This window comes from Manis javanica, chromosome X (assembly GCF_040802235.1).
Source record: "Manis javanica isolate MJ-LG chromosome X, MJ_LKY, whole genome shotgun sequence".
Classification (NCBI taxonomy): domain Eukaryota; kingdom Metazoa; phylum Chordata; class Mammalia; order Pholidota; family Manidae; genus Manis; species Manis javanica.
Genome location: NC_133174.1, coordinates 28,772,501 through 28,797,512, shown reverse-complemented (window position 1 = coordinate 28,797,512; position 25,012 = coordinate 28,772,501). Strand labels below are relative to the sequence as shown.

Genomic DNA, 25,012 nt, shown 5'->3' with positions numbered 1-25,012 from the left:
GCAGAAAAGTGGGTAGAACTGTACAGTGAAAACTCACCACCTGACTTGTACAAATTACATTTAGCTCCACTTGCCTTATCACATTTGTCTATCCATCTATCCATTTCTCTATCCTTGCTTCAATCCAAATTATTTTTAACACACTTGAAAATAAATTGTATAAATCAGTGTATTCTAAAGTATATTAGAATTAATTAGAGTTTAATCTTTGGTTATATTTTTTTCTTCTGAAGTAAAATTTCTGTAATGCCGATGTGTTAAGTAGGCCATTCTGTGAGTTTCCACAGAGGCACAAATCTGCAGCCAGAATACAGAATGTTACTGTCACCTTAAGGTTATCTCCTGCCCACTTACCACTTCCCAGTCTCCTGACATTCCACAGGAAAATACCATTCCCTTTTTTTCCCACCACAGGTGACTTTTGCCTGCTTTAGTAATTCATGTAAATGCAACCATACATACTCTTTTCGTGTAAGGCTTTCTTCACTCAGCATATTTTTTCAATTTCATCCGCACGGTTACTTGTTTCAGTAGTTTATTCCTTTTTACTACGGACTAATATCTTATTGTGTCAAGATACCTCAGTGTGTTTATCCATTGCCTTACTGACAGACACCTTTGCTTCCAATTTCAGGCTTCTGTGAACCGTCTTGTACTAGTCCTTTTTGTATCTATTTGTTTGAGGGGACATGTTGGGTTATATACAGTAGGCATACGTCATGTTTTATGAGAAACTGCTAAGTGTCTCTCCAAAGTAGTTATGTGGTGTTTCACTCCCACCAATAATGTATGAGTGTCCCAGTGGCTCCATATCTTCACTAACATTTGGCGGTGTTAATCTTTTCAATTTTGGCCAAACTGGTGAGTGTGATTTGTTACCTAATTGCGGTTTCATTTTGCATTTCTTTGATAACTAATGATGCTGGATGCATTGTCATGTGCTCATTGGACATTTGTATCTCTTGCTTTGTGTGGGTTCTACTCAACTTTTTTGTTCATTCTTAAACTGTTTTTTTCTTTTTGTTGAATTTCCAGAATTCTTTATGCATATTGACACCAGCATTTTCTGAGATATGTATTGCAAAATTTTCTCCCAACCTGAAGATTGTTCATTAATTTTCTTAATGATATCTCTTGATGAGCAAACTTTGAAGTTTTTATGAAGTCTAGTTTATCATTATTTTAATTTATGGTTATTGCTTTCTTTGTTCTGTGTTAGACATGTTTGCACACCCCGAAGTCACAAAGGTATTCTATGTTTTCACATACAAATTTTATAGTTTTACTTTTTACCTTTAGGTCTGTGTTCTATCTCAAATTAATTTTTGTTTATAGTGTGAGGTAGGAATCAAGTTTCATTTCTTTGCATATGAATACCCAGTTCCTTTATCTTCTTATATATATGTTTAAATCAGTTTGATGTATTTTTAAATCAGCTTGACTATTTTTTAAGGTCTGCTGGGATTATGATTGGGAGTTGTTGACTCTAAAATCAAAACTGTTAGAAATATATCGTAACATTATTGAGTTTTCCAATCGATGAACATGGTGCATCTTTCCATTTAGGAAAGATGGATTTAAAGAGGTCTCAGTGAAGAGGAAGATTGAGGCATAAATGCCTTAAAACATAAGTCTTAAAAATATGGGGGATGCAGGTACAAGGACAGCAAGAGAAGTAGCAATAGCTAATTTGTTTTGCATAAAGTGGCACTAGGAAGACTTTACATAGTAGGTGTCTTGAGTTGTACCTTTAATAAGGTGTTGGTGTACAGAGCCAATAGAAAAGTCCTAGCTGCATGGAATTATAAGGCAATTAGAGAGAGTAGTTTAGGATATATATGATTGGGTAGAGAGATAAGTTTGCAAAGGTTCACTAGAGCCAGAAAATTAGAAAATTTGATACTGCTTAAGGAGTATTTTATGTTAAAGTGGGTGGGAGTCGTGAAATGTTTTAGAGGAGCACACTGGCTTGATCATATTTGCCTTTATAATAAAGATATCTGGCAGGATTGAGAAGGGTGGATTGGATTTGAGAGAAAGTAAAAGACAGGGAAACTAACTGAGAGACCATCCTGATCTAATCATGCATGTGTGTGTGCATGTGTGTTTAGAGGGCCAATGAACTCCAGGCCAATTAAGTCATAATACATGGGGGTGACATCCAGATATCATCAGTGTTTTTTTACAAGTGTCCAGGTTTGGGAATCAATGACTTAGGCTCTGCTGTTTTTATGAAAATAACTACTATGGGATAGGTAACGGCCCCTGAAAAATGTCCATGTGCTAATACCCAGAACCTGTGGAAATAATATGTTACATGGCAAAGGGAAATTGAAGTTACAAATGCAATGAAGATTGCTAATTAGATGACCTTAAAATAAGGAGACCATTTTGGATTATTTGGAAGAGCCCTATATAATCATAACTGTCCTTAAATGTGGAAAAGGTAAGCAGAATTGTCATTGTGTTAGAGTAATGTCATTGCTGGCTGTGACTATGGAAAGGGGCCATGAACCAACCAAGGAATATGTCTCTACAATGTGGGAAAGTCAAGAAAAAGGATCCTCCCTTAGTGCCCCCGAAGTGGGACACAACTCTGCCAGTGCCTTGATTTTAGCCCAGTGTAAGGCTTTTCAGACTCCTGACCTCTAGTGCCAAAATAAATTTGTATTAAGCCACCAAGCTTGTGGTCATTTTCTTTTATGGCAGCTACAGAAAAACAATAGTGAGACATTATTAAGAAGACATTATTAAGAATCCTTGAATAAGAAAAAGAGAGAGAGAAGATAATTCCAAGGCTGTATTCCTTACATACAGTTGTTCCATGGTGAACATTTTTTTGTCTGTCCAGCACTTTTCTCTTCTGAAAATAGCATCTCCCCCTACCCTTTATTTATATTTAGAAATTTTCTCTTCTTTTTCTCCAACTAAGTGTTTCCGTGGGGCAGAGGGTATCATTCTTATATCACACATGCACTTTCTCTCCAAGAATGGTTACGTTACTCAATCTTATCCAGTCATGCTCTTTATCCCTCTTTATCCAGTGTTCTAAAAATTGCAACTGAGGGAAGAGGCACATTCTGTCTGGTAACAACAAATTGTGCACCCACAATTTGTCAGAGGTCGCAGTTCTAAGCCTTCACCATGACTTTCAGAGGTTCTGAAAGAATGGCCCTGTCCAAGAGAGGCTGGCTAGAGAGCCTGACGGGGTTCAGAACAAGGCTCCTGTGGGGAAGTTGGGGTTCCTAGGGCCAGGATCCTCACTGAACTTAAACCACCTGATGAGGTAACTGGCCTGTTGCTAGGCTACCGCTTCCACACCTGTAGGCAATAAGCTATTACTGCACTATATAGACAGCTGGGCCCAGTGCTCTGTGCAGAGGCAGAGACGCTGGTGCTCCACCTACCGCTGGGAGAATAGGCCAGGTAATAAATCCTTTCACCCCAAAGAATGTTTTACTGTCAATTTCTTTGGTCACATTGAATCCATAGCGAACTTTCCCAGGGCTGAAACCCATTGGCAAGACACTGGGGTGACCCTGTAACTTTCCCTTTTTGCTTAAACTACTTCATTTTACTTTTAGTCCCTTCAATCAAAATATTCTGACCAAGTCAGACATAATAAACCCAGTAATCAAAGGACAGTTAACAAACATATATACACATGTATTAAGGATGCAAACATGACCTTAATTAACAGAGTAGTTTTTGTATGCTTTTTGTTTTTAGCTTTTGTTTATAGTTTTAGCATCTTCTGTATGTGAATCATTCTAGTGAAATGAACAGGACAAGGTCCTACTTCCAGGGTCTTATAGATTTATTCATGCTACAGAGTATGTGTCTACATTTACTCATATTAAAAAGAAAGCCACAGGGCCAAGAGCAAGTCACTGATGCTATGCCAAGTCCACCAAACTAGGGCTTAATGCCTAATTGCAGTTTCAACCTCCTGCACAAATGTAGTCCTCACAGTCAGTCAGGAGTTTTCTGGTAAGCAGCAATGAGGTAATCTGTCACATGAGCCCTGTCCATCCCTGTCCTCTCAAAAGATGAGGGAATCTGCATAAGACCTCCTTCTCTTCCCTCTAAGGGAGGGTTACTTTGCCAAAACCCCCTTTTCTTCAGGTAATAACTTCTTGTCCAACTCTCCTTCCTATAAAAACCTTCCATTTTGTACAGCTGTACTTGCTAGATGGGCTGCTGCCTGATTCACGATTTGCTTAACAAAGCCAACTAGATCTGCAAATTTGCTCGGTTGAATTTTGTGTTGTTTCTTTTTTAACACCGATATGCATACCCTCTTGTGGTATGTCCTCACTACAGTCCCCCTATGCATATCTGACAAATGCAAAATAGAAATGAGTTCAAGAAGTCTGGTTTGCAAAATATACAAATGGAAGCATCACAGAGGTTAATAGGAAGAATTTTTAGATCTCTAAGGGCAATCCCCAGAATCTCCCAAAAAATGCTTGGTCTCAGTCAAGATGTTTGCTGGGAAATACTATTGGTGTGGCCCTGTGGCAAGTCTTTTATTCTTAGTAAGCCAAATGTTTCTCATTTCCATCATCATTAAGGTAAAAAGAAGAAAGGAAAAGTAATTTGGAGTAAAAGTACTTCAGGCCCACAGGCCAGTTCACTTAGGATTCTCTCAGGTGTGTTTTTTGTGTGTTTATTTTAATAGCTGTTCTGAAGGCACGTGAGATACTACAGCTGACCAGATTCTGCACAGGAAAGCAGAGAATTTAACACTAAGCATGCATGCAGCTTGAAATAATAATCAAGTCAGGCTTCTTAAAATGCTAAAGGCCAGAAAACCTGAAACCACTAGGGCAAAGTCCACACACCAACACAGGACGAATACTCTTTGGTTTTCGGAGGGGCTTTAGAGAAGGCTCAAATTCTAAGGCGGCCACCTAAAAAGTAGGGTCGAAGATGGGTCTTATTTGACCACCTGTCTTCGTCCCAAAATATTCAGGTAGGTTTTTTCAAGGCTCTTTTAAGAGGAAAAGCAGCCTGTTGTCGCCGAAAGTTCAGAAACAGCAATAGTGTTCTCAGGGGAGGGGCTGAGCTTTAACAGTGGGCAATAGTTGGGTAGTCACGAACCACGTTCTGGGCTTGCACACAGCAAACAGGCATGTGAAGCAAGGTGCCCTACACAGGTGGTCCGTCTTCTGGGACGTTGTGCTCGTGGGTAGGAAATCTCCATGCCCCTCACCTCTGGAGCGTGGGATGGTGGGCGGGGTAAGAGGGCGAGAGAGTACTGAATGGGGAGATAGGCATGCAGAAGGGTGAATGGCTGGCTGGCGAGAACCCAGGGTGGCTCCCTGCAAGGCTTGTTGACCCCTCGCAAACCCGGGATCTCGAGTGTGAGGGGCTCCCCGACTTCTCTGCCACGGTTGTAAAGAGACCATCCCTTCGCCCTGCGCTGCCGCCTCAAGAGTAGAAAGCTCCGGCCCGGTGCCCAGAGCGCTGTGCCTTCCAGACGGAGGCGGTGGAGGCCCCGCCCCTCGGTGTTCCCATCCCCCCTGGCCCCGCCCCCTCTCCGGGCCCCACCCATGCCTCTCCCTACCGCCCTTCCCAGCCGCCCTTCGCTTCAGGCTCCGAAGAGGCTCGGCGTCGGCGGGATCGCGCAGGCGCGGCTGGCGGTTCGCGGAGCGCCGAGTAGCGGCGCGGGGCACGCGGTGAGTGAGGCGGCGGCTCGGGGCTGGTAGCTGGGGGTTGGGGTTCGGGCCGAGCACCCCAGAAGGGATCGGAGTGTGTGCGGTGGCTAACGGGGGAGCCTTCCGTCCCTCGGGGAGAAGCCCGCCAGACGTGCGGCCGCGGGTTGAGCCGCGCGGCTCGAGGGTGTCCGGCTCGGCCGCATGGGGAGCGGAGTGCTCGGTGGCGGGAGTGCAGGAAGGGACGTCTGTGTGAGCAGAAAAACTGAAGGAAAGGGTTGCAGAGGTTGGAAGTCCACAGGCTAGGCAGGGCCGGGAGGCGCGCCAGTGGGGCTGGAGGGTGTCCCAGCTTCAAGTTCAGCACACCCCGTTTGGTGCCCCTGAGCGGCGTTCCCGGCCCATCCCTTCGCCCTGCGCTGCCGCCTCGGAGTGCGAAGTCAGCAAGAGCGTTCGCGGTCGCGGGGGAGAGGGGTTGGGAGAGGTGGGCTGTCTCCCGGGCTGGTGCCAAGGAGGGAGTGGCATTTGCGGGACTTCCCCCCCCCCCCCATCCCGCCCCCGGGAATGTGTCCGTCTTCTGGTACGTTGTGCTCGTGGACATTTTAACAAAGGCTATGACTGTCCTCTGGGCAGTGGCGGGCAGCAGCGGAGGCGGGTGGGTGGACGGGGGATGCGTACGAAGTCGCGGTGCGGCCCCGGGGAACCCGCGGGGAAAGGCAAGGCATCGGGGGAGTGGAAGGAAGGGGACTTTCCTGCCTCAGCCTTTTCCTTCTTGGTTCGCTGATTTTGATCGGTGGTAGGAACAGCCTCGAGAGGGATATGATTGGAAATCAGTGTGTGTTCAGACTCCGGCTGCTGCCATTGGTTTTCTAATTGTGTTGTGGGCGTATTTTCTAAGTGTCCCTTCAGGAGAAAAGCGAAACTAATGGAATTTAAGAGGAAATAATTGAGCGAATGGGTGAAGGAGGTGGAGCGTCAAAACTTAAAGCTAAATCAATGTCTTAGTGATAGTCATGGTCTAAATAAAGCCACACTTTGAAGGATGTGAAGGTGTGCTCAGCAGGCAGGGTAGGTGAAAGTTGATTAGGCTGCTGTTGATTAAGTCAAGACTGGTTTACTGTGTTTGTGTGTATGTGTGTGTGTGTACCTCTAAAACCGAAGTCAGTCAAAAGCAGAAATAAAGTTAAGAAACCCTTTTATTTCTTACAAGCAGTCATCCCCGTCTCTCTCTTGACCCTGCTGCAGCAGAAGAGAGCTCCACCCAATCTCTCCCGTCCAGGTCCAGACAAACCCTTGCACGCCCTTGTAATTGCCTATTGATATTGATATAGATGGACTAATAATTCTCTCCACCCCTTGGAAACACCTACTGACACGCAGATGCGCGAAAGCCAGGTGAGAGATTCTGGAAATACTACGATTTTACCCACAGAGGTGCTGCCAAGTTCTGCGGACGACTCACTTTAGAAACCTTAAAAATGATAATGGGAATATAAAACACTCAGGCAAATATTGTAATTTTGGATACGTTTACAAGGCTTTCATTTTCAAATTTAGAATTTTTATGAAGAGGAGTATCTGCGATCCCAAGCATAGCTGTTGATATTTTTACTCATTTGTTTAACTTAATACAATAAAACTTCTTCCTCCTCCACCCCTTTCCCTTGATTGTGAATCCTGTTTTATAAATATTTACTTTCATATCAGAAGTGTGTTTAAAGGCACAATCCACATAAACACACACACATACACAAGTATGGAGTGAACAGGATTTCTTTTGGTTATTGACATTTTACTCTTTTCCTGTTTGTTTTTTTTTTTAGGTTAAATGCCACTAGCATTACCAAATTTGGGGAGGGAGGTGTTAGGGGTGCTTTTTCCACTGCCTAATGAACTCTTCTTCATCCTTTCAGGCTTGGCCCAGTTCACTGATTGGAAAAATTTGCCAACTCCCCCAGAATGGATTAATCACCCTTTTTCTGTTAAGCTGATAGGACTGGTCTTATTTCTGTCAGGCTACAAGAACGTCAGTCTTCTGTGTTACCCCAGTCCCTAGGGCTGCTGGCTATGTACTAATTGCCTAATATATGCACTTCCAGTTAGATGTTAATACATGCTTTTAGATAATTCATACTGTGTAAAGTTCATGGGATCATAGACAAAATTTAGAATGCTGAAATTGTATTTAATATTTGAGCGACATTGTTTGGAATGTGGGTAAGAAATGAGTATGGGAATCTATTCTCATGTACTAGTCTCTGTAGTTTGCCCTCTAAAAAAGAGGCAAAAGCTTTGCAGATAGATACAGGCAAAACAGGTGTCAGAAAAAGGCCAAATTTTAGAACAGGTCAATTTCTGATGCTGAAACTAGTGAAAAGTCACTGTAAAACAGATTAATCATTTGTAGAAAGACACAAATAGGGTGCTGTTGGAATTTCAGAATTTATGAATGATTCAGGCTGGCCAGATGGTATCCTCTGAAGGCTAATAGAAAGAAACTGTAACCTATTAGACCAAATGGACTAATCAGTTGTATTATATGGCTCTTAAGGGGGCTTGAGTTTTTGGCTGATAGGTCTCTTCCCATGATAGGGCCCTCAATAGGCTTGGCCCATTTCTGCCAACCTGTCTCTGATATTCCTTGACATCTCTCAGCTCTACCAGTATCACTGGCCTTACTGTCACCTCTGGCTCTAAACGGGAATTATCTTTCTTTCGCTGCTTACTGAAGCTCATCACCTCCACACCTAGCTTTCTTTCATCTCTTGAATGGGTTTACCCATGGAAGAGTATCATGAGCAAATGATCATTCAATTTATAAATGAATAGAATTGATACTCTAGTTTTAAAATGAATCGGGATTGGCTACTTGGTTAGTCCAGGTTTCCTGTGCCTGGAAAGCTGAGAACCTATCCTGGCTATTAGTAACTTCTGTTTTTCTCTCCCCTCACTTAGTTTATCCCCTCTGCATCTGAATGTAAAAGCACTTTTTCTCCATGTCACGTATTTTTTATAACATCAATTATTGTTATTGTTCCTCCCAAACACTGCAGGTTGGTACCTGGCTTTTATGCATAAAACTTGGGACTCGGGATGACTAGAGTCCATAAAAATCTTTTTTTAAAAAAAGTTCTTCATCCTCAGTGGTCTTTACACTCACTCACTGAAAAAATTTTCCAAACCACCTTGATTAAGGCCTCTTTCTGAAAACTTCCCTCACCTAGACTTCCTCCCCATAGTTCTGGTCCTCCCTCTTAATTCTTTGACCAGCCTCAGCCACTTCAGCTGAGTCTTAGGCTTCTGTACAAGATTCTTTCTTTCCCACTCTGTGCAGGAGCCAGTCCTGTGGTGGTCAGGGGCGTTGAACTTAGAGGCAAAATGTTAAACTTCTTTCTCTGGGTAAATTTCCTCATCTGTAAAAATGATAATATTTTCCTGATTAGTGAGATCAGGTGTATTAACAGCTGCTTACAATGTCTAGCACGTACTACTTGCCCTGAAAATGATAGCTGTTGTTGTCATTCCTGTTTCCTAAGAGCAATATAATTTCAGTGACAAATAACTTTAAAATGTGGACGAATCGACATCACCTACTCTGTTTGAGGTCTGGCCCTGTATGTGTAGCTTCCTTCTGTATATCTAAAACAGGTGGCTTAGTACAGTGGTTCTCCAACATCAGAGTGCACAGTAATCACAAGAATGCAGATTTCTGGGCCCCACCTGCAGAGTTTCTGACGTCTGGGGTGGGGCCTGAGGACTTTCATTTCTGACAAGTTTCCAATGGATAGTGATGCCGCTGGCACTTGGGTCACATTGAGTGGCACTGATCTCAGTGGCATTCCGATAAGTTGGCAGGCAGGGAGAGGAGACAAAAGACCAAAAAGTTACCGCAAGTTAAGAGACACGTGTGCTTAAAGCTGGCAGTATCAGATATGTAAAGCTTGGAAAGGGTAGGAATGAGAGAACACAGATGGATTTGGTGGCCAGGAGCCTTTTTGGTTTTGGTGTGTGTCAGGTGCAGAGGGTTGATTTAATTATACTCCTTCGTTGTATTTTCATTAGTATGACTTTGAATATTATCATTAGTATGACCAGAAAAAGATATGGCAGGTATTTGAGATAATGGTTCTGCATCTAGGGTGTGCATTAGACTCTCTTAGGGAGCTGTTTTCACCAACATACTTAGGTTTAGAGGAGTCCCTTCCCAACAGTGAAAACCCATCAAATCAGAATTTCAGAGCTTGGAACTTGGGCATGAAAAAAATTCCAGGAGATTTTGATGTGCACTCTGGTTAAGAACCATTTCTTTGAATAGTGATGGTTGGGAAGTAGAAGCCATGAAAATAAACAGATTTTTTTTTTTTGGTGAATTGTTGAAGGGAAGAAGAAAAAACTGGAGTGTGAGAGTTTTAAGGGATCAAGAAGATGGGAATGTGTAAAGAGATGAGAAGCCTGCTGGAGCAGAGAAGTGATTGAAGGTGTGGTGCTGAGGAACTATCATGGATGGAGTAGAGTACTGGAGCCAGAAAACAGGAGGCAATGGAATCAGGGGCACCAAGAGAAAAGAGGAGAAAAGTATGAGTGAAGAAAACTGTCAGTTATTTCACCAACAAAAATGGGTTTATTTGAGACTAGCAGAGACTTGCCATTCAGGACAAGCAAGCTGTGGCAAAACTGCAGGCAAGTTCCAAGGTCAAAGGAGAAGAATGCTCTTTTATAGAAGTAAGGGGGAAGTTGGGTGGACTATTTTAAGCAAAAAAATCCATTGAAGGAAACTGGGAGTCCGTGTATGGTGGCTTCTCTTTGGCTGAATTGTGACACTGTCATTGGCTGGGCTGTTGCCAGGGTGAGGCAGAAACTCCTCCCTCCTCCTCCTGGATATTAAAGTAGCTAAGACAGTATGAGGTGTAAGGTAGCTCTTCACAGGGGGGTCTGCATTTGAGTGTTGCACACGTGCATGCCTGCAATGGTCCCTTCTTCTAAATTAGAGTTAGTGGATAGTTTTTCAGTAAATATCTGCTTTTGTGCTCTTAATAGCTTACTTCTACTTCTCTGTTCTTTCCCAATATTCCAGCTATTCTTCAAGACCAGTTAGGCATAAAAGAATATAATTACATCTTTTCCCTGAACTCTGCATTGTAATTTGACTTTTGTGGATTGGCCCTGGTATCAGGATCAAAGAATACTGCTATAGGGCTCTGAGGAAACTGGCACCTGCTGTAGATAGATAGTCCCAGAATAAGCTCCTTGTGTCTATTCTGTCATTCCTTACAATCTTACGTTAAAGAGAGATGGGGAATTTAAGTGAGTATTGAGATATTGAGACAACACAACCCTAAACAACCTACTTCTACCTGAACTACCTGACTGAATCAAGAGAAACTTTTTTTTTACCTGAGTTGTCCATCCAGTTGCTTTAACTCTACACCTAATTTTTACTTCCAACAAAGATCTCTGTCCTTTTTCCTCTTATTTACTATTTTTCTACCTATTTACTCATTGTCATGTAGTTTTACTTTCCCAGTGATTCATTCCAAAAAAATACATATTGAAAATACTTAACTGTAAAAAGCTTGTTTTTTTATTTGCTCCCATTAGACTGTTGAATAGCGTTTTCAAAGTTAACTTCTCTTTTAATTTTTGGTTCTGAAGAATCTTGTCTAATTTTGCATGAATATTACATTTCATGTGTATTTTCCTTACTATTAAGAGTGTTTATTTGAAATATAATGTAGTGTGCTCCAATAACTATAGTCCCACTTAAACACAGACATAGCAATAACTAAGCATAAAAAGGCAACTACACTAAAATTTTCTACTTGTTAAATAATGAAGCCCTGTCACCAAACTGAAATACATCATATCAATGACTATGTTTTCCAAATTAATGTATTAGCATAGATGACAATGAAGATAAATAGTAGAAAATCTGATAGTCCGTAAGACTGAGAAAACACACACTTGTTTGGTATGCCTGAATCTCAAAGAAAACGAGTAATATTCACACACTCATCAACCCAGGAAACATGAATCACAAAAAATGAGATATCTTTTAGAGTAAGTAGAAACTAAATGCACATATTAAGAAGAAAATTGGGACATAATTTTTATTTCTAATAATTGGAAGTCATATAAAATATTAAAATGATATAAGGGGATATAAAATCCACTAGATCTCGACTTGATTCTAGATATATAGACTATAAGGAGAGTGCAGTACTTAGGTCAATGTCTCAGCACCATTTAGGGGGTATTAACACAGTTGGAAGATAATAAATTAATGTTAATAACTGATATAGAATCAAATTCTTAGAAATACTAATGTTCTTTACCAGCAAAATCATTTCCAGAGATGGAACATGGCAGTGGCAAATGGGATTTTATGGTTTTCCACTGTTAAATGAAACTTGCACTAGATTTCTTCAGGTCGCAGGAGCCAAAGAGAATTCCCTTGTTTGGTATATAAAAACAGAAATTACTTTGAAGAATTGAATTTTTGTCTGTTAAAAAGGAATTTATTAATTATTTAGCAAATAATTAAACCACGACTAAACTTTGTAGTTAATGACCTTCGTGTGGCTGTTAAATATGTGATATAATAGCATGGTCATTGGTAAGTAATCAGCAATAAGATCTAGGAATGATGCCCCCTGCCGAGTCAGTACTTAGAAGTAGATCACCATTGACTGAAATCAAAGCTCTCTGAACAGTCAGCTATTCTACAACCTTTGCAAATATTCGGAATGAATTTTTACTTTGCAGATAATCTCTAGATGAGATAAAATTTAGGGCTTGCTAAAACTGTGTACGAAATGGTGGTATTTCATGCCAGTTAGTCTAGAGAAATTCAAACTGAAGTCTCACATTAAATGTTTCCTTTGTTCTCTGAAGTTTACAATATTTTGTTAAAAAAATTAAAAATAGATATGTAAAGGATGCATGGGAGTGGGTAATTTCATTTTTTATCCATAGTCAAATAAAGTCATAAAATTTTATAAATGAAAGAGATCTTATTGGGTATTTCAACAACTAATTTTAGAGACAAAGTAATTAAGGCCCAGTGAAGTTAACTAACATTTGAAGTAGTTGGCCATGTGCTCAGCACAAAGTATGTTGCTCGCATTGGTTCTCTTCCTTTTTAACACACATGCATTTCATTTACATATGACAAAAAAATCTCCCCCTGGATAAACACTACTAAACAGTTCTAATGACCACTGGAACAAAGTTTGCTATACTGGCTGTTGTACCCTGTAGCAGCTATGCTTGTGCCACTTTCTTACATAATGCACAGAAGATGGAGACTGGCTTTCACTTTAAACTCCTGGGCATGTCCCTACACCAGCATTATTGTCTAACTTAACTATTCTGTGTACATTTTTAGTTAAGTTTGAGATCTGCAAGGATACAGATTTAAGAAGTGAAGAATGTAAGGGAAAGTTCTAGGCATTTAGGATTTCATAATAGATAACTAGACAGTAGGTGTAAAATGAGGATAAGAGTGATATGGTGTATGTAAGTAAGAACTAGAAAGAAATTCATTTGGAATCATTGAGGATATCCAACAAGCACTTTTTTTTACCTGGTTATCAATTTTCTAGTCAAGGCACTATGAAAAGTGCTGATCTCCCATTTGATGAGAAGAAAAATTGGGTCACCATTTTAGGTCCTCTCAGTCATGTAAGTCAAAATGTATATAACCATTAGTTTAGAATAGGGGTTTGTTCCTCTTAAGGAGCTTAGAATTAGGTAGACCTGGATTAAGATCCCCTTTTCCCTTTATTATTTGTGAAACCTCAGACAGTACATTTTATAAATCTTGGGATTTGAAAAGAATGCTTGTATAATTATGAGATATTTTAAATATGAAAGTGCAGAAAATAATATAGCAAACATCTATGTTTTCTCCATTCATGTTCAACAAATGTTAAAGTTTTTGATATTTGATTCAGGTTTATTTATAAGTAAAATTTTACCCCTCCCTAATTCCATATATGTCTTACCCTCCACAGATACAACTATTGTCCTTGAGTTGATATGTATCTATCCTATGCGTGAATTTATGTAATTTTTTTTATTGTGGTAAAAGACACATAACATGAAATTTATTATCTTACCCATTTTAAACTATGCAGTTCAGTAGTATTAAGTGTAAGGTAAATTCTAGCTGAAATAAGCAGGCAAAGAGAGGCAACAAAGGGCCAGGTAGTTTATTTGAACACTAATTCCTGGGTGATGTTCAGCGGTCTGGCTATCACAGGCTGGGGAAGTCACACCCGGTCAGGGAGGTGGGGGCTTATAAGGGGGTTAGGAGGGGGAGGAGTGGGAAGCTATCCTAGGGGGCATGGAGAGGTATGATTGGCTAAAGGTGACATAACAGACAAGTAGAAACTTTTATTCCTTCCAAGGGGGAGGAGGCTGACATCCAAGTCTTAGTTGGCACATCAGAAGGATGGAATTCAGGAAGAGCTGTCTCCTTTCCATATAAGGCATGGACCTTGGAGTCTGGTCTGTTCTCCTTTTATGGTATCTCTCTGTTCTGTTTGCATGTCCTGGTTTTTCCTTCCTCCAGCCTAACATTAAGTATATTCACATTGTTATGAAGTAGATCTCTAGAATTTTTAATCTTGCAAATCTGAAACTTTATACGCATTAAATAACAACTGTCCTTTTCCCCTTCCCCTATCCTCTAGTAACCACCACTCTATTCTCTCTTTTTATGAATTTGACTACTTTAGATACCTTATATTAGTGGAATCATACAGTATTTGTCTATTTGTGACTGGTTTATTTCACCAAGCATAATATTCTTAAGGCTCATCCATGTAATCATGTGACAGAATTTTCCTTTTTAAGGTGGAATAATATTACATTGTATGTATATATCACATTTAGTTTATTCTTCTTTCCATGAACATTTGGGTTGCTTCCTCCTTGGCTATTCTGAATAGTACTGCTATGGATATGGGTGTGAAAATATCTTTTCAAATCCTTCTTTCAATTATTTTTGGATATATACTCCAAAGTGGAATTGCTGGATCATATGGTAGTTTGATTTTTAGTTTTTGAGGAATCTCTATATTGTTTTTCATAGTGGTTACACCATTTTACAATCCTACCATCAGTGATCAAGGGTTCCAATTTCTAAATAACCTCGCTAACACTTGTAATTTTCTATTTTTTATAGTAGCCAACCTAATGGGTAACATCTCATGAGGTGATATCTCATTGTGACTTTGATTTTCATTTCTCTGATCATTATGATTTTGAGCATCTTTTCATGCTTTTTAGCCATTTATTCAACATCTTTGGAGAAATGCCTGTTTAAGTCTTTTGCCCATTATTTAAATAGGGTTATTTGATTTTGGTTGGCTTTCAGGGGTTCTTTACATATTCTGGATATTAACCCCTTATCAGATATATGATTTGCAAATATTTTCTCTCATTCCACAGGTTGCTTTTTGATGCATACAAATTTTATAGTTTGCTGTAGTCTCCATTTTTGCTTTTCTTGCCTGTGTTTTTGGTGTCATAACTAAGAAATCATTACCAAGTGAAATGTCATGAAGTTTTTTCTGTATGTTTTCTTCTAGGTGTTTTATAGTTTAAATCTTATGCTTAAATCTTTAATCTGTTTTGAGTTAATTTTTTGTATATGGTGTTAAGATAAAGGTAAAATTTCATACTTTTTGCACGTGGATGCCCAGTTTCCTCAGCATCGTTTGTTGAAGAAACTGTGCTTTCCCATTGAGTGATCTTGACATTCTTGATGAAAGTCATTTGACCATATAAATCAGTGTATATTTCTGGGCTCTTTATTCTATTCCATTGGTTTATTTACCTGTGCCACACTGATTACTATAGCTTACTAATATATTTTAAAATCAGGAAGTTTGAATCCTCCAACTTTGTTGTTCTCTTCCCAAATTATGCTGGCTCTTCAGAGTCTCTTTTTTTTAAGTTCTTCAGACTTAATTTGTGGCCTCACACATCTTGGAGATTATCCCAAGTGCACTTGAGAAGAATACATATACTGTTGTTGGGCTGAGTATTCTAATATGTCTGTTAGATATAGATGGTTTTTTCTTTTGTTCAAGTCCTCTGTTTCCTTACTTATCCTCCTTCTGATTTTCCTATCCATTATTTTTTTCCCTTTTTTTTTGGTATCATTAATATACACTTACATGAACAACATCGTGGTTACTAGATTCCCACCATTACCCAGTCCCCACCACATACCCCATTACAGTCACTGTCCATCAGCTTAGTAAGATGCTATAGAATCACTACTTGTCTTCTCTGTACTATACTGCCCTCCCTGTGCCTCCCCCCCCCCCGCACATTATGTGTGCTAATCATAATGCCCCTTTTTCCCCTTATCCCTCCCTTCCCACCCGTCGTCTCCAGTCCATTTCCCTTTGGTAACTGTTAGTCCATTCTTGGATTCTGTGAGTCTGCTGCTGTTTTGTTCCTTCAGTTTTTTCTTTGTTCTTATACTCCAAAGATGGGTGAAATCATTTGATACTTGTCTTTCTCCACCTGGCTTATTTCACTGAGCATAATACCCTCTAGCTCCATCCATGTTGTTGCAAATAGTAGGATTTGTTTTCTTCTGTGGCTGAATAATATTCCATTGTGTATATGTACCACATCTTCTTTATCCATTCATCTACTGATGGACACTTAGGTTGCTTCCGTATCCTGGCTGTTGTAAATAGTGCTGCGATAAACTTAGGGGTACAATCTGGGATCTTGTTTTCTTTGGGTAAATTCCTAGGAGTAGAATTCCTGGGTCAAATGGTATTTCTGTTTTTAGTTTTTTAAGGAACTAAGCATATTGTACCAATGTACTTTGGGTAAGTAAGCAACCTGTAGCTCCCAGGAAGTGATTGGTATATAGGAAACCCAGGAAAGAACCACTAAGGCAAAAGGGCATGTGTTCAGGTGAAGACCTAACCTGGCTGGACCTACTATTACAATGAGGAATATATGACCTATTTCCTCTGAGACTACAATCCTGAAGGAAAGATCCTTTACCTAGTGAGCCAAATGGACAGGACAGGATTTGTTTCCCAAAAATGTGTCTTCCATGAAACTGGAAGCTAGCTATATAGCTCTACATGTATATGACTTCCCCTAGTGTTCCTTGTCACAAGAGGGAGATAAACTCAGTTTCTCCAGGAAGGCACAGGAGAAGGAAGGGCGGTAGGATATTTATTGTCCCAGAAGTAAAATAAGATGAGAACTGTGGCTGATGACACATTGAATCAGGGGAGAGGATAAGAGGTAGAAAGTCACTTTGAGATACATCTTTAACGGGTGCTAAACAAGCCCCACCTTCATTCAACCAGAGTATCTTGGCCTCTCCCACAGCTCAGCCTGCCCAGCCACCAACACTAGCATCACAATGAGTGGTGCTTGGTGATGCCTATGCCACCCAGGATGCTGGAGCAGTGACTTGATGACCAAACAATAGGTTAGGGTGTGCTCCTCTTTCACTTATGGGGGGACATATATATAGGGAGGGTCGCAGCTCTGGGTTAGAAAGTAGTTGGCCTCAAAATGAATGAGGAGGTCCTTTATGAGTCAGAGAAGACTTTGAGACATTTTGAAGAATCCACACCTTGTGGGGGACAACCAGCCTCTAGCAGACAACAGCCAAATGCTAGTGAGGAACAAGCAGCCACAGGTTGGGAAAACCCAACCATGACTGAAGAACAACCAGCTTCTAATGCAAAAGCAGCCCCTAATGCGGCAGAACTGATCACAAGTGACAAACAGTCAGCACCCTGCAAGGATAAGCCAACCACAAGTGGACAACAGCTTAGCACAAATGGAGAACAGCTGACCTTAAGTGAGGGACAGATGACCACATGTGGGGAACAGCTAAACCCAAGCCTCAAACAGCTGACCTCCAGTGGAGATGAGCCAATCTCCAGTGGGGAACAACCAATATCACATGAGGAATAGCTGACCACAAGTGGGGAACAGCTGACCACAAGCATTTGAAAAACAATTCACAACAGCTCCAGAAGAGGAAAAGAGGATGACCCACTGTCACTTCACGTTTAGAGACAGTGCCAAGGTCAGATGATCTTACCCATGTTCCTCTTCCTTCCCATTGATGTCCCCACCAGCACCCATACCCTGTCCTTGTTCGGCATAAACCCCCCCCCCTCAGCCTGCACCCCTTCTGTGAAGCCCCCTTCCTAACCAGCCTCCCTCCTCTTTCCTCAAACTAATGCCCTCTGTGCTCACTCTGTTGCTCATCCAGGTTTGAAACACACCTCAGCAAGAGGAGATGCCCCGGCGCACGTGTGCAGGTGAAAGTTCCTCGGAAACAGCTCTTACTTATTCAAGGAAGCGGAAGATAGAAACATCACCAGTAACTTGTCCATCACCAGAAACAGATGAAGAGAATGAATCAGAACACAAAACCACAGCTTCAGCTGGATCTGAACCAGCAGACACAAAGGAACTCCGCTGACCCAAATAACACACTGTGAGTGGGGAGGCCTGGAGACCTCTAACTATCTGTGGTCTCCAGAAGAAGGAGCCTATGGAGAAACGGCCAACCAGAGTGGCCAAATGTTACACCAACGGCACACACAGATGGTCATGATTCAATAAAATCAATGAAACATGGAAAGATATGTTTGTCTCTGTGAGTTCTCTGATGGCAGGGAGGGAGAGGTAGGGGTGTCAGAGTAGGGACAGTACTACAGAGTCTGGGGTCACAGTAGCAGGTCCACACTAAGCCCCTGGGCTAAACAAACAGTGCCCCCCCTGCCATTGTTCAGGGGACTGGATGAGCACATGGATGATGACTGACCCATACTGCCGGGTGGAGTCATTCCTACTGATGGCCAATGAGCTAGTAGGAGTAGGTGGGGGTTGCTTTCTTTTTTTGTGTCTGTCATTAATATACAATCACATGAGTAACATTGTGGTTACTAAATTCCCCACATTATCAAGTCCCCACCACATACCCCATTACAGTCACTGTCTCTCAGGATACTAAGATGCTATACAGTCACTACTTGTCTTCTCTGTGCTATACTGCCTTCCCCGTGCCCTCCCTACATTATGTGTGCTAATCGTAATGCCCTTCAAGCCCCTTATCCCTCCCCCCTTCCTGCCTACCCTCTTCAGTCCCTTTCCCTTTGGTAACTGTTAGCCCATTCTTGAGTTTTGTGAGTCTGCTGCTATTATGTTCCTTCAGTTTTGCTTTGATATTAAACTCCACAAATAAGTGAAATCTTTCGGTACTTGTCTTTATACACAAGGCTTATTACACTGAGCATAATACCCTCTAGCTCCATCCATGTTGCTGCAAATGGTAGGATTCGTTTTCTTCTTATGGCTGAATAGTATTCCATTGTGTACATGTCCCATCTCTTCTTATCCATTCATCTACTGATGGACACTTCAGTTGCTTCCATATCTTGGCTGTTGTAAATACTGCTGTGATAAACATAGGGGTGCATATGTCTTTTTCAAACTGGGCTCCTGCATTCTTAGGGTAAATTCCTAGGAGTGGAATTCCTGGGTCAAACGGTATTTCTATTTTGAGTTTTTGAGGAACCTCCATACTGCTTTCCACAATGGTTGAACTAATTTACATTCCCACCAGCAGTGTAGGAGGGTTTCCCCTTTCTCCACATCCTCGCTAACATTTGTTGTTTGTCTTTTGGATGTTGGCCATCCTAATTGGTGTGAGATGATATCTCATTGTGGTTTTAATTTGCATTTCTCTGATGATTAGCGATGTGGAGCATCTTTTCATGTGCCTGTTGGCCATCTTAATTTCTTCTTTGGAGAACTGTCTGTTCGGCTCCTCTGCCCATTTTTTGGTTTAGAAGGTATTTTGCCCCAGAATTTTACCCCCGGAGTTACACAGACCTTCCAATCACATAGCACCTATGATTCCCCAGAGATAGGTTAATTTCACTCACATTACTGCCATGGGACACAGTTAGATAGTGGTTAAGTACATCACTTCCAGAATCAAATAGACCTGGGTTTCAATCTACAAGCATCAATTAATTAGAGTTTTGACCTTGGACACGTTACTTAACCTCTCTTGTTATTCATTTCTTCATCTGTAAAATGGGGAAAATACCAGTACCTGCCTTCGAGCTTTAAGGAGCAAAGTAGCAAATTAATTGTTGTAAAGGGTTTAGCAAAATGCTAAGTACATATTATGTAGTTAATATATCAATGATAGCTGCTGTTGTTGCCTCCAGTGCTCAGCTGTTGTTGTTGTTATTAGAATATCATTAGAAATCCCAGAGAAACAAATTGGGGAAGGACAGGCAAAGAATAGGGAAAAAGTAATACATCTCCTCACTGTATAGTTTAAGTAGAAGAGAATGATGGTTTACTAGCTAATTCTTTAAACTTTTCCACATAATTTTGAAGAAAGCTATCTACCCTTTCTAGTTTGTCAGCCAGATCTTTAACTCTTTGAACAATCAGGGTGACAGAATGCAAACTGAAGCATGATTCATTAAGCATGTTTCCTTTTCTTGTAAAGTATATGCCACATGCTTAGGAGAAATGTATTCAATAGGTGATGATTCACATATTCCTAAATCATCAGAAATGATTTTGGAAAAGTCTTTTGATATTCAAAAGCTTGTTATTCTTGCTATAGCCATACACTCTACCCTATGGAAAATAGGTCAGTATGTTGCCTGAGTGTATTTAACACCAAAGATTTGCTTTGAAACCCTGAATTTGTCAATTCTTTGTCAGGGCAGGGGAAAGGTGTGTTTGGGATCTTGTAGAATGAGCATGTCCATCCATACGTAACATAGAGTTCCAATAGACACACAGTCTGCGAGTATGATGATTGTACAACAGAAATGGATTGCTTGTTTCTTTTTTCTCAACAGCCACAGAATACTCAGAAACATCCATGTGTTATGGGTTGAGTTCATTCTCCTCAGTTCTTGTCCCAGCTGCAAGAAAAAATTGAAAGGCAGAGACACAGTAGAGAAGAAAAGCAAAAGAAAGTTATATTTGCGTACACTCCAAAGGGGGAACAGGCCAGAGTCTAAGCAGACAAAAGCACCAAAGTTTTAGGCAGGAGGCGTATATACTGCATTCTGGCTGAGAGGCGCCTCTTTGACTGACAAGCTGTGGTTATTTGACAGGCCTTTCTGTATAACCATCCCTCTCAGTGAGCATGTCTTTTCCCCTTGCTGAGGTGTGATTTAGGCAGTTCTTAGTTATGTCTGATTGTGCCTCTGGATGGTGTCTGCTTGTGAGCAAGTTATGTCCCTGCAAAGCCTTTGCTGTCTTCATATGAGCCCCCCTACCTGGGCAGAGTTTGGGCAGCTTTTTCTCTGAACCTTATCTGGGCAGCTTCTTCTTTGAGCCTTATCTTCCCCTTTGCCAGCTGCTCGTGTCGACCTTTCTTCCTGACACATTCATCTGAAAGATATTTTAATATATTGGCACAGAATGTCACAAATTTTCTAAGTGACAAACTAATTGTAAATGGGCAAGACTGGTATAAATATGTAAAATAGCGTGAACACTGGTATTTATACCAAGCAACTGATATTCAGGATAAGACAGGAAGTTGAAGAATAGTTCAAAATATATACAATTAAGACACTTTAATAGCTTAAAAAAGCAGCTCTTGACTGCAGAAATACTCTTTCTTTGCTGTGGAGAGACACTTTTATTTCTTGTTTGCTAGGACTCCAAACACCACTTAATGGCTTAAGTAATAGGTTGAGTTAGTAAATGGATTAAGTAAATCCATTTATTCCTGGGCAATCACTGGGCAATCAATTCTCTCTTGCACCCAGTGAGGGAAAAGTTTCTGTGAGGTCTTTACCAAGATTCTGTTCCAAGCTCATTCCCTGAAACTGGTCTGGTACAGGATTGCCTCCCCTACTCTAGCAGTCCATATTCTTCTATGTGTTCTTAAGCATGTTAGGTATTAGGGTACAGAATCTCAAAATAGCAAAAGCAAGTCATAGATAGAAATACAGATGATCCAGGGCCCCATCTTCATCCAGTGTTAGCAATACAGTTAAAGAAGGCCATTCTCTCAAGAGAGTGAGACAGGGACCATGGGCTAAGACAGAGTAGGGTGAAATACTTGAAGTCTCCATGACCAGCATGTTCTCTCTCTGTAGCACTTACATATGGAACCCAAGTTATAGTCAGAAAGTTGCTTGGTGAGAGTGGAATCAAAACAAGAAACATTTGATAGGTTGAATTTTTAATATTACTGAGCTAAAATAGATAGTCACAATAAAATTGATCTTACCAATGGAATTAAAACTCTTGATGCTGTTGGCAGCAATACCTTGTCTCCATGTGCACATAGAAATACCTGTAAAAATGAAAAGGTTATGATTAAAATCCTTTATCTCCTGGACAGTGTTGGTGTGGACTTGCCAGCCTTTGCCTCTGTGATGCTCCTTTTCTGTTTCAGTGTCTTACCACTTTCCACCACTGTAGTATTTTCCTTAGGTTTGGTAATAACTTCCAGCAAATTACTGTCAAATCCCACAGCTTTGGATTTATATTAGTCAGGGTTCCAGAAAAAAGAGTGCATTCCGGATGATTCAAGTGAAGAAACATTAATGGATCATACATGTATATCACCCAGAAACTAGGACCAGTTAGAAATTGTTACTACCACTGATCCTGAAGGGATTATAGCAGTTGAATAAAACCAGGAACCATGGAGAAGACTGCGAGGTAGGATGTATCGTCACAGAAGGGCTTGAGTACCACTAGTGACAAAGCACTGACATAAGCACTTGGGAAACAAGGACTCTGACCTCTTACTTTTCCTACTCTGACATTTCCTGTTGGTACCTCTCGTTTGCCTGACCTCATGGAAATGCAGCTGGCAAGGGAGCATGGCTAATTCAATCCACAGAAGTCAGTCTCCCAGGGAAGAGAGCAGGAAAGAGATGGAGTGGCCATGGATATTGCTGATGGTTGTGGAAAGGGGGACAAAAGATAATAACCAGCATAAGAGTCATTGTACATCTTTCTGGAGACTCTTTGTCTTAGTCTGCTTGCACTTCTACGACAAAGTACCATAGACTGGGTAAAAATTTATTGCTCACAGTTCTGGTGGTTGGATATCCAAGATCAGGGTGTCAACATGGTCTAGTTCTGGTGAGAGCCTGTTTCTGGGTTGTAGGCTGCCAACTTCTTGTATCCTCACATAGCAGAAAGGGACAAGGGAGCTTTCTTGGACCTCTTTTATAAGGCTATCAATTCCATTTATGAGGACTCCACCCTCATGACCTAGTCTCCTCCCCAAAGGACCATCTTCTAATACCATCACCTTGGGGGTTAGGATTTCAATATAACAATTTTAGAGCAACACAAACATTCAGAACATAGCACCCTTTATATGTATACTCTGGCTCACTGTGTCCTGATCTTCTGTACTCTAAAAGAAAAGCCTTGTTTATCTTATATCCAGTATCTGGTCACAGAGTCATTACTGTAGTCCCCTAATCACTGAAATCATAGCCGAGAACCATACGACTGGTTCATTACTAGGACCATGGAACTGGTGAACATTGGGAACAGATCTAAAAGCCAAAGCTAAACTTGCTTATTCTCCAGTATGGAACAGAGTATAGGTGTAGAAGAATTGAGATAATAGGCAAGAAGAAGATGGGTATGGTGGCAAGAAGATATATGTGATGGGGATACAAGAAATCCATGGGCCTGATTTATTATTACATATCAAGGACACAATCATTTATTTTACTCTGCCACTCTACACACATGATAGCATTTGTTGGAAAGATAAAACCACAGAGTGATTTCTATGGAGAAAAAAGAGAAACTTTGGCTTTGACATTGCTTTCAAATACTCAGTTATTAAGCAAGTCCACTAGTATGTATAGCTGAAATATACATTGAACAAAGAAGGGAAGGTTTACATAAAGAAATTCATGTGGGCAAGCTAGTAGAAAAATAACAAAAACTGCCATGATTAAATTGTTTTGGTCAGATGAGATTTTCTGAAATATTTATATTTTTATTTGTTTTATGTTCTATCTTAAAAAAAATGTGTGTTAGCCAAACAAACTGTGACTTATGTTTCACTATTTAAATAACTTATTTCATGTACTTTTTTTTTCCAGAACATTTTCTTTTATTTTTGTATCATTAATATGCAATTACATGAGCCACATTGTGGTTACTAGATTTCCCCATTATCAGGTCCCCACCACATACCCCATTAGTCACTGTCCATCAGCATAGTAAGTCGCTAGAGAGTCACTACTTGTCTTCTCTGTGCTATACTGCCTTCCCCGTGCCCCCTGCCCTACATTATGTGTGCTAATTGTAATGTCTCTTACTCCCTTCTCCCTCCCGTCCCACACCCACCCGCAGTCCCTTTCCCTTTGGCAACTGTTAGTTCATTCTTGGATTCTGTGAGTCTGCTGCTGTTTTGTTTTAGCAGAGGCTGGAGTGATGGCAGCGCCAAGGACAGAAGCCCAGAAGCAGAGACCGGCTTGCTGGATGCAGACTTCTTCTGAGTGGACTAGATTTTAGTGATTGACCTGCCACCATAGGAAAAAAGTTGGGTATAACCCTTTCACCCTAAGAACGTTCTACTGTCATTTCTTGGGTCACATTGAATCCATAGTGAACTTGCCCGGGGCTGGCACCCATTGGCAAGACAGCCATCTTCACAGTTTTGCATGAGATCATATCTATTCTATGCCTGCCAGTAAATTATTACTAAAGGACTGGTTCGTGGAAAAAATATAAGCAGAAAGGGAATAGCAGGAAACTGGGTTTTAATGGGAGCTCTATACTACATTCTCAAATTACCTGAAAGTTGTCAGATTTATTCCCAGAGAATACTAACATGTGTGCTGAAAGAATTTGGCCAACCTGTTATTTCTTCCAGTAGGCATATTTATGTGGTGCAAATTACATTATGTTCTTTGGTTTTAAATTTTACTTTTCTTTGGAATAACTCATGCACACGGCAAGCATTGTGCTAATCAAAAAGTTATGCAGTGACAAATGAGTCACCCATACCTGAATCCCCATGCTTTCAGTCCCCTGTTCTCCAGAGAAAATCTGTATTACTGATTTCCTGGATATTCTTCCAGAGATATTCTATGAATATACAGTTATATCTATGTGTACATATCTTCATTTTAACAGTAATGGGAGCATACTCTACACCCTGTTCTACATCTTTCTTTTTTAATTAAAAATGTATCTTAAATATTCCATTTGAATATAAATATAGCTTTCTATTCTCATTAGTGGTTGCATGGAATTCCATCTTAGGGATATACCATACTTTATGTAACCCATCACCTACTGAAGGGCATTTGGAT

At 40.7% G+C, this 25,012-nt stretch overlaps 1 long non-coding RNA gene across 1 annotated transcript; it reads left to right on the top strand.

The window, feature by feature from the left end:
- The first annotated feature begins 5,550 nt into the window (after positions 1 to 5,550).
- LOC108387854 (uncharacterized) lies at positions 5,551 to 18,307 on the top strand. Its single transcript, XR_005056829.2, has 2 exons — positions 5,551 to 5,681; positions 17,929 to 18,307. It is a non-coding gene; the product is annotated as an uncharacterized lncRNA (long non-coding RNA).
- The last annotated feature ends 6,705 nt before the right edge of the window (positions 18,308 to 25,012 follow it).